Below are 12,546 nucleotides of genomic sequence, written 5' to 3'. Positions count from 1 at the left end.
ATGTGGAGAGCAATTCTAAAACCCTTAAAGTTCAACAGTGAACACTTGGACATTGTTTGAAAGAAAGATACTCTAACTGGCTGATGGAGTGTGAGGTGTAACTTTACTAAAGCCTCCTATCACACATGAAATAAGACAATTGTGCAATTGCTTGATTGTCTCTCTCTCCACTTGTTTTTTTAAAAGAAAAAGAGTAAACTCTGCTAACCCAATTTTACATCTGAGGATTTAAAAGTGCAGAAGTCAAGAAATTCAAAGTTGTAGCCTTCACAGCAAAGGTAACTCTCTAAAAATGGCACACAGATACTAACACCTTCATACTTATGCTAGAACTGTGTAAACCTCTCATACAGCTGATCCCCTCTCGTAGACACAATGGCCATTGTGACATTCTATATCTTGGGGGAGAGTCTTGTCACCCTCATATTCCTTATTTATATATAATTATGATCTTGCATATAAAGCAGGCAGTGTGAAGTATCAGGGGAAAGGTTACAAGCTGCTCAAAGTCATTGTTCTATCTAAATATGTATATAATTAATGCATATGAAGTTATGAGAGTGTGTTGTATGCTTGTCACTAAAATATGCTGTGGGTTTGAGAAGTGCTCAGATATTCACTCCCCAGACATAACAGCAAGAAAAGTAACCAGCGCCATGGTGGGTTTCAAAGAATCATCAATAGCCACTGTCCAGCAAGGGAGCTACAATTCAATGACTCACCAGCATAAGGCCACACCAAGGGAATTGCTCAACTTTGCATGGGGCTCAGCAATGCCCACCAGACATACCTGAACTTGTGTACTCCAAGCACATGGGACTGAGCCGATAAAACAGAACACAGGGGCCCCACACTTGGCCTTTCTCCTGTCCTCACCTATGCTGCAAGCAACAAACACAATGAGAAGACTGAAGACTCCAACAGAGGAGACTGGCCCAGGTTTAAGGGACAAACCTGTATATTAAGGACTGCAATATCCAGTGGGGTGAGAAAAACTGCTTAATCTAGACGTTGCCCAGTCTAATAGAATTGAGAGTTTAGACTGCACACTTTTATTTTATTTTGGTAACTAACTCTGATTTTTTACCTATCACTTATAATCACTTAAAATCTATCTTTTGTAGTCAGTAAATTTTTTTAACCATTTATCTTTACCAATGGGTTTGTCTGGTGAATCTGCTCAGGTTTCCAAAGGTTGGTGTATATCCACTTTCCATTGGTGAAGTGGTGAACCAGTTAATAAATTTGCACTGCTCATCTTGAGTAGTGTAAAACGATATATTCCTGGGGAGCTGGGGGGATTTGGCTGGTGCCTTACTCTGTGTGATTCATGAGTGGCTCTGGGAGCATTCATGCAATCTAGCTTGGTGTAGGGCGCCACATGCGGTTGTGCTGAGTGATAACAGCACCTGGAGGGGTTTGCTGCTTGTCACTAGCAAAGCATTAAGAGAGAGAGACAGCCCAGGCTGGAGAGTCAAGGGGGCACAGCAGTCCCACAGTCCAAGGCTGCACGCCGGGGATCCCATCACAACCATGCTTTAAATACTTTTGGATCCTACCCAAAAATCATTCCTTTCCCACAATCACCCTTAGACGCTGCCCAAGCCTCTCCCCACCCACTTCAATCAGCTACTACAATTACCAACTCACCCTCAGCCTTCATCTTGCTCACCAGATGTCTCTTCTGTCTGCACTACTTCCCTCAACTGCAGCTCCTCCTCCCTACTTCCAAGCAGGCTTCTCTTCTATCCTCACTCACCACCTTTCATAATTCAAGGCTTGGGGGCTTAAGGCATAAACTGCACAGAACATGCAGCAAGGAAGCAGAGGAGATGCATAAAAAGGTTGGTTGCTGAGAGAACCGTAACTTTGAATTGCCTAACTTTGGTGTGTTTAAATTCTCAGCCATATCTTTGGATTAACCTAGTTTTCTTTTATTGAATATAAAATATTTTAGCTTTTGAGGCCACAAAGACCTTTATTGAGGCGAAATGTGGAGACTGAAGGTTAAATAAATTCCTCTTTTATGAGTGTATTCCTAATTTTCATAATCTAACCTCTTAGAATATATTAATGTTCCTTTGCTAGGGAAAAAACAGAACCTAGTCATCATTCAGGGAGAAGGAATCTTACTTCTAAACCCCGGAGAACAGATCCCATGGTTTGTAGCACATTTAAAAGGCTCTAAACACCTTTGCTGTAATTAAAAATATTGTCAGATACACCACCAATACGAGAAACGGGACACGCCTGTGTTTAAAAAACAGAATAGAGACAGTAATTTAGCATTTCTCTGCACAGAAATCATCTCTGATATTTGCTATAAGTACTTTTGCACACTTTGATGCAAATCCAGAACCCAGCGCAATCTGCTGGAGCTAAGCATTGGGCAGATGCACAGAGGCCAAGAGGAAGAACCCTCTTCCCAGAGCAATGGCTGGAGTCACCTCTATGGGCCCTTTCATGGCTCCCCGCTTACAGAGAAAGTCAGGGAAGATCTGTGTAGCAGTAAATCCCCTGACTCTGGTCCCTTCCTGCATAGGAGATACCACCTGGATGCTTTCTCCAAATCCTGCCCTCCACTGTGCTGCAGAATCACAGCAGTACCTAGATCAGGAAACCTCCAAGGTCAGAGTCAGAGCAGGATTTACCCTCTAGCTGTGAAAAATTAGGCCAATAAAATGAATCAGTTCTGTGAGATATTACCAGGACAAGTCTGAGCAGTATTACTATAGAGCAACAAACTTAAAGAGCAGCAATACAAGGACAGCCCAAGCTTTCAAACTGCTCTAGTGGTTATATGCACTGTTGTTGTAGCCGTGCTGGTAGAGCCCTGCAAATGCACGGACAACTGCTTTATATCTGCAGATATCCGCATCCGCGGATGATTTTTGCAGATCGTGGGTGAATGCAGATGCAAATTTTATATCTGAAGCCCTGCAGATCTGTGCCTATCTGCTTTATATCAGCGGGTCATTTTTGCAGATCGGATGCAGATACAAATTTTGTATCTGCGCAGCGCTCTGCATGTTGGTCCCAGGATATTAGAGAGAGAAGGTGGGTGAGGTAATCTTTTATTGGCCCAACTTCTGTTGATGAGAGACATAAGTTTTCGAACTTACACAGAACTCTGTGTAAGTGCAAAAGCTGGTCTCCCTCACCAACAGGGATTGGTCCAATAAAATATATAACCTCCCCCACCTTGTCTCTCTAATAGTTATAGTAAGTGAAGCAGAGGTAGAAGGAATCATTTCTGGTCTGGAGACCACTTCTGGCCCTAGAACTGCATGAAGATGCAGATGTGAACCAGAATGCCAATCCAATAAATCAGCAAGTAAGGGAGCCTTGAAGCCTTCAAGAGTAATTCTGTGGCAGACTATGGCAGACTAACAAGAGCCTAACAACTACATCCCACTGTCACTTCCTTAGCTGTAAAGTAGAGGAACTAAATGAAATCAGAGCCAGGGACACACACCATGGAATCAGGCAAATAGATTAGGCTTACAAAGGAAAAATGAGGAGAAAGGATGACAAAGGAGAAAAGCATGTCTGTATCAGGGAATATTGATTTCTCTTCCCCACTCAAAGCTCTTCAGGTCTCCAACTAGGTATCCATTACAATATTTTCTTTTTAATTTGAAGATGCCTCCTCCTTCCAATTATACTTGTTCTCGCATACTGCCCCTAAATTACTGCAAACAGCTTCCTCCCAGAACACATCCCTTTCATCTCTTCTGTTCATTCTCTAAAATAAAGAGATTCTGCGGATGTATTGGTGAATGATATTAGTGGCTCTCTTGAAACAGCCTTTTTCAAATAGTAAAATGGTTTGTGTTCACCCAATTCTGGAAGCAATTTCCATTAGCTTAATATAGTCATGATATTTTATCAAGGCAATTATACTCTTAGCTATCAGTAACAATTAAACTCTTAGACTGGAGTTGCTTAATAAAGGTCTCAAAATACAAATCACACATTCAAAATACAGCATATTTAAATGTCAAGCATGCAAATAAGAACTTGCAATGAATATAACGAAGCACAAAGTATAAATCAGCATAATTTATTCTGGCACTAGATAAGACTATTCTAAGATTACATGGAAAGTATTGTGTAATTCTGATCACCGCATTATAAGACCACTGGTGGACAGATTGTAATGGAGCATTGAGAAGTAACCAAAATGACTCCAGGGACTGTTGAGTTTTGTTTGTGAGGGAAACAGGAGTGCAGAAAGATCTGCCTTACTTGGTTTCTAAAGCTTTATTTAATAAAAACATTCCATATGCCATTGAGAAGAGTGGTATATATGATACTAAAAGAGCCAAGATTACACTGATGCAAATCAAGAATATAAAACTTTTCTTTCTACAGCATTCTCCATGCACACTACATCCCCAAATGCTTTACCCTTGAGCTCTATTACATATTTATCAAGCTAAACAAAACAGAGTCTGACAGAAATTCAGAGGTACATGCACGAAAGACAATATCAAAACCTGAAATCTGAAGAGTGATCTGGATTGGAATCAACAACATAGATAAAGAAAAGCTGTTCCAAATGGTAGGAGCTTCAGAGGATAAGCTTGCACTAAGCATGGCAAAATAGTTGAGAGAGATGAACAGGCGAGTCCCACACATGAAAAGGGAGAAAAGAGAGGAAGAGAAATGACAGGCCCAGTTTCTGTGAGCCCTCACAGCAGAAAGTCCTTAGGGAGAAGAGGCACCCACAACCCCATTCTACTTGCTGGCCAGTTGGCAGAACTGGTGGACCAAGGAAGAGAACATCTTCCAGGAAATAGTGCACAGGACTAGGAGACAGGAGTTATGGGTTCTATTCTCAACTGCACCAGTGCCATGCTGCATGACCTTTCGTAAGTCACATCCCCCCATGCCTCAGTTTCCCCATCTGTGAAATAAGGATAATAATGTGTACCTTCCTTTGCACAAAGAAAAGGAGTACTTGTGGCACCTTAGAGACTAACCAATTTATTAGAGCATAAGCTTTCGTGAGCTACAGCTAAGTGAGCTGTAGCTCACGAAAGCTTATGCTCTAATAAATTGGTTAGTCTCTAAGGTGCCACAAGTACTCCTTTTCTTTTTGCGAATACAGACTAACACGGCTGTTACTCTGAAACCTTCCTTTGCACAGTATTTTCAGATTCAATGAGGAGTACAGACTATGTATTAAAGAAGAGGTGGGGCCAATCTCATTCAGTACCTTTCCTAAGGAGCCTCGGTTGGAAACTAATGCCACCTCTCCTGGCAAATCCTCCTGGACAGGGTAGTGTCATCCCATGAGTGACGACCTCCGAATGCAGCTGCCACCCAAACACAGAAGGCGTAACCCTTGCCCCTGGCCAGATAAAAATAAAAGCATGGGGCAAGGGTTTCAGTGGAGGAAGAGTTGCGACTCAATAGAACACAAGCCAGTGTTCAAGATGATCCATAAGAGGTCATAAACTGAATCAGAGGTAGAAACCAGCTGAGAAACAATTACTACTTATTTCATTAAGGACCAACGGGGAGCTTGGCACTATTCAAGACACAGAAGAGTAGGCATGACCCCTGCCTCAAGGAGCTTACAATCTAAACAGAACTGCAACACAAAACACACTGGGAGACCCAGAGGAAAGTCTGTTGCAGAGTTTTTGTTTAACCAACCCATCCGTTATATTGAAAACAATCAAGCTGGCAGAGTTAAATATGTTCACAGCCCAGATAAAATTATTGATCAGTATAAAAGGAGTTAACTCACTGAACTCCGAAGAACCTTTTTGACTCCTTAGGACCAGCCGCAAGAAAAGATCATTCACTATCCCAAGGAAGAGCTAGACACAGAGTCCAATGTGGCAAAGAAACCAACAGTATTATTCTGAATCCTATGCAGCTACAAAACAAATCAGGTGGTAAATCAAGTCAGGAATTCTGAATATGCCATGCTTAAGAACAGTTTAATCACACAGCTCAATTTCTGATGGATCTCTGCAGTTCTAGGCTCTGAGACTCACTCATATAGTTAATATTGACTTTTGAGAAGATGCCTTCTAGGGACAATCTGTGTAAATAATCAGCCAGTGTCTTAGTTAATCAATACTTACTTAATCCTGAACTCAAACCACCACCACAAAAATTATGTCTCACTAAAAGTAGATTTATAAACAGAACACATGATCTGGTTGAACACACTGAAAGGAGAATGAACAAGGAGTACTTGTGGCACCTTAGAGACTAAGAAATTTATTTGAGCATAAGCTTTCGTGAGCTACAGCTCACTTCATCAGATGCATGCAGTGGAAAATACAGTAGGAAGATAGATATAGATACACACACAAACACACACAGAGAACATGAAAAAATGGGGGGTTGCCATACCAACTCTTAACGAGACCAATCGATTAAGGTGGGCAATTATCAGCAGGAGAAAAAAAAAGTTTTGTCGTGATAATCAGGATGGCCCATTTCAAACAGTTGACAAAAAGATGTGAGTAACAGTAGGGGAAAAATTAGCATGGGGAAATAGCTTTTAGTTAGTGTAATGACTCATCCACTCTCAGTCTTTATTCAAGCCTAATTTAATGGTGTCCAATCTGCAGATTAATTCCAGTTTTGCAGTTTCTCGTTGGAGTCTGGTTTTTAAGTTTTTTTGTTGGAGGATTATGACTTTTAAGTCTGAGATTGAGTGACCAGGGAGGTTGAAGTGTTCTACGACTGGTTTTTGAATGTTATAATTCTTGACATCTGATTTGTGTCCATTTATTCTTTTGCATAGAGACCGTCCGATTTGGCTAATGTACATGGCAGAGGGGCATTGCTGGCACATATCACATTGGTAGATGCGCAGGTGAACAGGCCTCTTATGGTGAGGCTGATGTGATTAGGTCCTATGATGGTGTCCCTTGAATAGATATGTGGACAGAGTTGGCAACAGGCTTTGTTGCAAGGATAGGTTCTTGGGTTAGTGTTTTTGTTGTGTGGTGTGTGGTTGCTGGTGAGTATTTGCTTCAGGTTGGGGGGCTGTCTGTAAGCGAGGACTGGCCTGTCTCCCAAGATCTGTGAGAGTGAGGGATCGTCCTTCAGGATAGGTTGTAGATCTTTGATGATGCGCCACTAGCCATCACCTCCAGCCCCCAACTAAAACCTCTCCAGTGCATCATCAAAGATCTACAACCTATCCTGAAGGACGATCCCTCACTCTTCCTACTGTATTTTCCACTGCATGCATCTGATGAAGTGGGACTTAGTCCATGAAAGCTTATGCTCAAATAAATTTGTTAGTCTCTAAGATGCCACAAGTACTCCTCCTTCTTTCTGCTGATATAGACTAACACAGCTAACACTCTGAAACTTGAAAGGACAATTGAAATTTACGGCCTTTCCCGCTGAGAGTAGAGTACCCAAAGGTAAACAATCTACAAACAGGAAGGAGACACTATAAACAAACAGAACAACATTCAGGAAAATAAGACTAATTCACTTATAATGTAAATTCATTAGATGAGAGCAATGAATAAGACCAGGGCAGTAGAAGTTCAAGTCAAAGTCTACTGTCCAGGGATTGATCTAGACTTGCTTGCACAGGCTTGACATATTTTTATCTGGTAGCCGATTCTTGGGATCCAGATTTTGAGCTCTCCTTTTTTTAAATTACCAGATTCTCTGCTGTGCCATATTTCAATTCACCACAGCAAGTGGGGGTCAGGTGCCATCAGGGAATCCCTAGTTCTCAGAATCTGTGCTGGTCTCAGTCTTGGTACAGATTACAAGAGCCCGGGGCAAGCTCTGACCTGTGGCAGCTGGCAATGGCCCAAAGAACCAGCATTGACTAGCTGTGAATATTCAGAGTACACTGCATTCTGGCCATACGCTCAGCACAACCTTCCAGGCCCTGTCGCAATCCCTATGCCAGTGGTTGTTCAAGTGATGCCCTGCACCAGCTGAGAACTCCCCAATATCAAGGGAATTCTCAGATGGCTATATGCAGCTGCTTTCTAGCTCCTTTGTGCTGCCACAGCGAGGCCAGGAGACAAATGCACCAAAGAACTGCCCTGCTTCTTTAGTCCTAACTTTAAAGGGAGCCAAATGTAAAATGATGCCCTAATGTCTGTCCATATCTGTATACAGCAGAAATAATAGTTCTAAGGAAGGTGTAAACTGTCCTTGTTCCCTTCAAGAGGGAGTTAACCCTGAAACTCAATGGCACATTCAATGCCAAAATAGTTAATTGCTGTTTTACTACTGATTAAAACACCAAAGAAAGGTGAGGTAGGATCACACCATGAGCGCCACCCAAACTACTATGAGTGGCATCCCAGTTTGACCACCCCAACTGAGCAGACTCTGGGAAGCGTGGGAGTATACCACCCCTTCTACTTTCCAACTTGACTCCTGCTTCAATTTGTCCTTGAACCTCCACTAATGTCAAAAGCTGTCCTCACATCACACAATAAACAAGCATCTCAGGGCTTTGCTTTTATCAAACCCTGACTCAGTCAGCAGCTTATATTCAGACCAGGGATCTCAAAAAGGGACAACTGTGAGAGAACTAGATGCCATTAAAAAAAAATCTAGGAGACTCAACTCCAGCTATGGCAGCTTTGCCTTTTATTTCCTACAAAGAAAGCAAAGACCATAAGCTCTGTGCAAAACTCTGAAAAGCAGAAAGAAATACACCCAAACTTAAGGATAACACACAAGTCAAACAAAAAGCTACCTTAGTAAATATGGCATTCAAAGCCAATTTGGCATCAAATCAAACAAGGGAGGGAGAGACAAGAGCGGCAGGCTGTGTCACACAGAATTTCAGGGAAATCTCACTGCTACCGTTAGTGGAGCTGCCCCAGAGTTAGAGCCATTGTGAGAGATTTCTCTAAAATTCTGAGCATAAACAAAGCCACACAGAGAAACTTCACCACCACAATAGACGCAGGATTAAGCCAAGGGGAACTGTGGCAGACAGAAAATGAATGAATATACCCCTTCAAACAATTTCTTGTCTAGCAAGGATAGTGGCTTTCGGGGACGCCTTTAAACCAACAGTGATATCTGAAAAATCCTTGGGCGACCAAATCTAGCCTTCATACTTAATTTAAAACACGCATGTAAAAAACTGTAATGGAACTCAAGTCCAGGACACTGCCTCCAGGCACACAGTATAGACGGACCAGCACGTCTTAATTGATTGTTTGTCTGCACCAAGAGCCAAGGATCACATGCTAGAACCTACTCCGCTGGTAGAGACAGAAATGAGAGGGCCAGACTGATGGTTTAGCCCCAGCAATCTGAGTGCTGCTGTACCAAAGAGCCAAGACTATGAAAATGTCATGTACTGAGAGCTGGCAGAGAATTACGCTAATCTTGATTACTGATTAAGTCACAGTGAAGCATCTATAGTGCATGGGAAAGAACAAGGAACCAGTGGGCAAATGAGGCGGGAAGACCCAGAGCAAAGGGAGGACAGGATAGAGACTGAAATAGGGAGATCAGAGCAGCCAAGTGAGGCTGAGATACTGTGGCAGGTGGGGAATGAAAGAGTGAGGCCTAGTGAAGCGGGGACTCTAGAATGGTCAAAAAAATGACTGAGACTAAAGGAAGAGGTCAGGAATGGCTGAGGAGGGGTCAGAGCAGCAAAGCAAGTTGCCCCTAGAGCAGTTTCAAGGAGCAGGAGTGGATACCTTTATTACATTAATATTAAACACTACTGCAATGGAAGGGAAGAACTAGCTTCTCCTTTTTGTTTGATTTTAAATAAGTGATAAACACAGAATTATCACACACCAGGTCTGCCTTGATCCACAAAGAAAGGAAGATACAGTCATTGCATAACATTTTTACTATCAAACCAGCTGGGTCTCCTTATTTGCTAGGATAGGGTAACTGATTCTTTGCCTATTCAAAGGAGCAGGCGGTGACAGCCACAACATACGCACACTACCAGGGAGCAGTAAGGACCATGTCACATACAACATTGCTTCTCCCAAAATGTGATTTTTATAGTCCTGTTTAACAAATCACACTAGATTCACCAGCGAGCTGGATAAGTGAACTCCCCTTCCTTCCCTCCTCCTCTCTATTCACAATGACATAGACAGCAGTACAGCCTACTACTGATGCCACTAATTAGATGATTAAATACCACTCTAGGTGATATGCTTTCACTGTGAAATTATTATTTTTAAAGGCGATCTATTTGCTTAATCTCCTTTTAAACCACAAGATCATAATTTCTTTTTAATTAAATTAAAATTCCTTTTCCTAATTTTGCATGAGCAGAGCAACCATTAAAAGAAACAGCACTGAAGAAACAATGCCTAAATTTCTGCCCTAACTCTCACTGTATGCGTGGTTCTATACAAAGGATCCCATATAATCCTGGACAAAACAGATTTTTTGAGGACAAAGATATCCTTTTCGCCTTTGAAGTAGCTTGGATGAAATATTATATAGCCCACTGAAAGCTTCCACTTTCAAAAAGTAAGTTTATTTGGTATGAATTCAGGACATTTCCAGTGATTTCTCCTTTTCTGAGAGAAATCAAACCACAGAGAAGAACAAATCAAAAGGGTTCCATGTCTTCAATACAGAAATTAGGATATGGACCACCACATGGTATGTTGAAGGGAACGGACTGTGATCTTTCAATCCAGAACTTTAAAAAGGAATCTGTATCCTATTGTTCCACCACAAAACATAAGAGTGGAAATAAGCTAACAAAAGACATATTTTGGTAGTTTACTGGGCAACTGTTTTTATAACCGCTTGCTCAGGTCTGACACTATACTCAAGAACCTCGAACAGCTAAGGAGATTACAATAGAATCTCAGAATTACGAACCCCAGAGTTACGAACTGACCAGTCAACCACACATCTCATTTAGAATCAGAAGTATGTAATCAGGCAGCAGAGACCAAAAAAAAAAAAAAAAGTAAATACAGTACCTTACAGTACTGTGTTAAAAAGACTACTAAAAATAAAAGGAAAGTTTTAAAAAAGATTTGACTAGGTAAGGAAATTGTTTCTGTCCTTGTTTCACTTAAATTAAGATGGTTACAGGCAGCATTTTTCTTCTGCACAGTAAAGTTTCAAAGCTGTATTACGTCAATGTTCAGTTGTAAACTTTTGAAAGAACAACCATAACGTTTTGGTCAGAGTTACGAACATTTCAGGGTTACAAAACCTCCATTCCTGAGGTGTTCGTAACACTAAGGTTCTATTGTGTGTATATATAGTGTATGTGGGGGGGAGGGGAAGGGAGGGGTGAGAGAGAGTGTGTGTGTGTGTGTGTGTGTGTGTGTGTGTGTGTGTGTGTGTGTGTGTGTGTGTGTGTGTGTGTGTGTGTGTGTGTGTGTGTGTGTGTGTGTGTGTGTGTGTGTGTGTGTGTGTGTGTGTGTGTGTGTGTGTACACATACCTAAAGGCTGACAAAGTCTTATCAAGTGCTGTATTCTTTTTCAGAATACCTGGAATTACCCAACTATGTCTGCAACCACAGATATCCCATTACAGACCATACCAAAACCAGAAGTGTATAGGGCTGGGAAAATCCTGTCTATGCTGCTTGTCATTTCAGTGAGCCAAGGGGAGAAATGGTTTCCTCTCATAGTTGCCAGCCACTCAGAATGCAATGCCTGCCGCAATGTGTCAAGAAAAGCGACAGCAATTCTGTCTCTTTCTCACTTACTGGACTCTCCATGGTATCAAATACTGCAGCCAGAAAGAGATTTAACTAATACCCCCTTGTGAAACAGCTGCTTCACGCTCCAGAAAACCCTACTTAGTACACCATACATCACAGCCTCATTGGCTCAGCTCTGACACGGAATTACAGAACTGAGCACAGAACAATGAAAGCAAATCAAGATCCTGTAGTCAACATTCAAATTTCAAGCCTGAAGCAGCAGCAACACATCTCCTTTCTTTTTCCTTTTCTTTTTTTTGAGGGGGGGGTGGGCCACATTCCTATAGCATGCTGGAAAGAATTACTCTGCCCAATTTCAACCTTCAAATCCCAATAATGCATCTATTTAGTAAAGCTGCATCACCACCACCCTCACTATATCTTGTGCATAAGCTCTCATTGAGCTGAGCTACCACATAATCTTATTACCTTCATCTCTCCTTCCTACTGTCTTGCTTCTCCCAGCTATTGGCACATCTAGTTTAGAGCCTGATCCAGTAAACGTACATGTGTGTAAGTTTGCTTATGTGACCAGCCCTATTGACTTCAATGAGATTGCTAAAATAAGTGAAGTTACGCATGGGTGTCTTTGGAAGGTGCAACTCACACCTTTGTGGCTAGAGAGAAGTAATAAATAATCATAATTTGTCTTTAGGCAACAGTACCATCAAATTTAATACAAAACAATCAGGGTTCTACAGGTTTTTAAAACATTCTATAGAAGTTAACCAAAAACTAAAGTCCTGCTACCCAACTTCATAGATTAGAATCCTTTTTACAGATATTTTGAACCAAACGAATTTCGGTAAAACTCTATTAGTTTAACTCCTACCATTAAATCTGAAGAGACTTTTACATACAGGAGATGTGA

General features: G+C 41.5%; 1 protein-coding gene across 3 annotated transcripts in view; it reads right to left on the bottom strand.

The window, feature by feature from the left end:
• MAD1L1 (mitotic arrest deficient 1 like 1) overlaps positions 1–12,546 on the bottom strand; it is a 554,553-nt gene that overhangs the window by 383,918 nt on the left and 158,089 nt on the right. The gene's annotated exons all lie outside the window — the stretch shown is intronic.

This window comes from Lepidochelys kempii, chromosome 10 (genome assembly GCF_965140265.1).
Source record: "Lepidochelys kempii isolate rLepKem1 chromosome 10, rLepKem1.hap2, whole genome shotgun sequence".
Taxonomy (NCBI): Eukaryota; Metazoa; Chordata; order Testudines; family Cheloniidae; genus Lepidochelys; species Lepidochelys kempii.
Note: the sequence above shows the minus strand (reverse complement) of the source record. Positions and strands in the feature narration are given on the sequence as shown.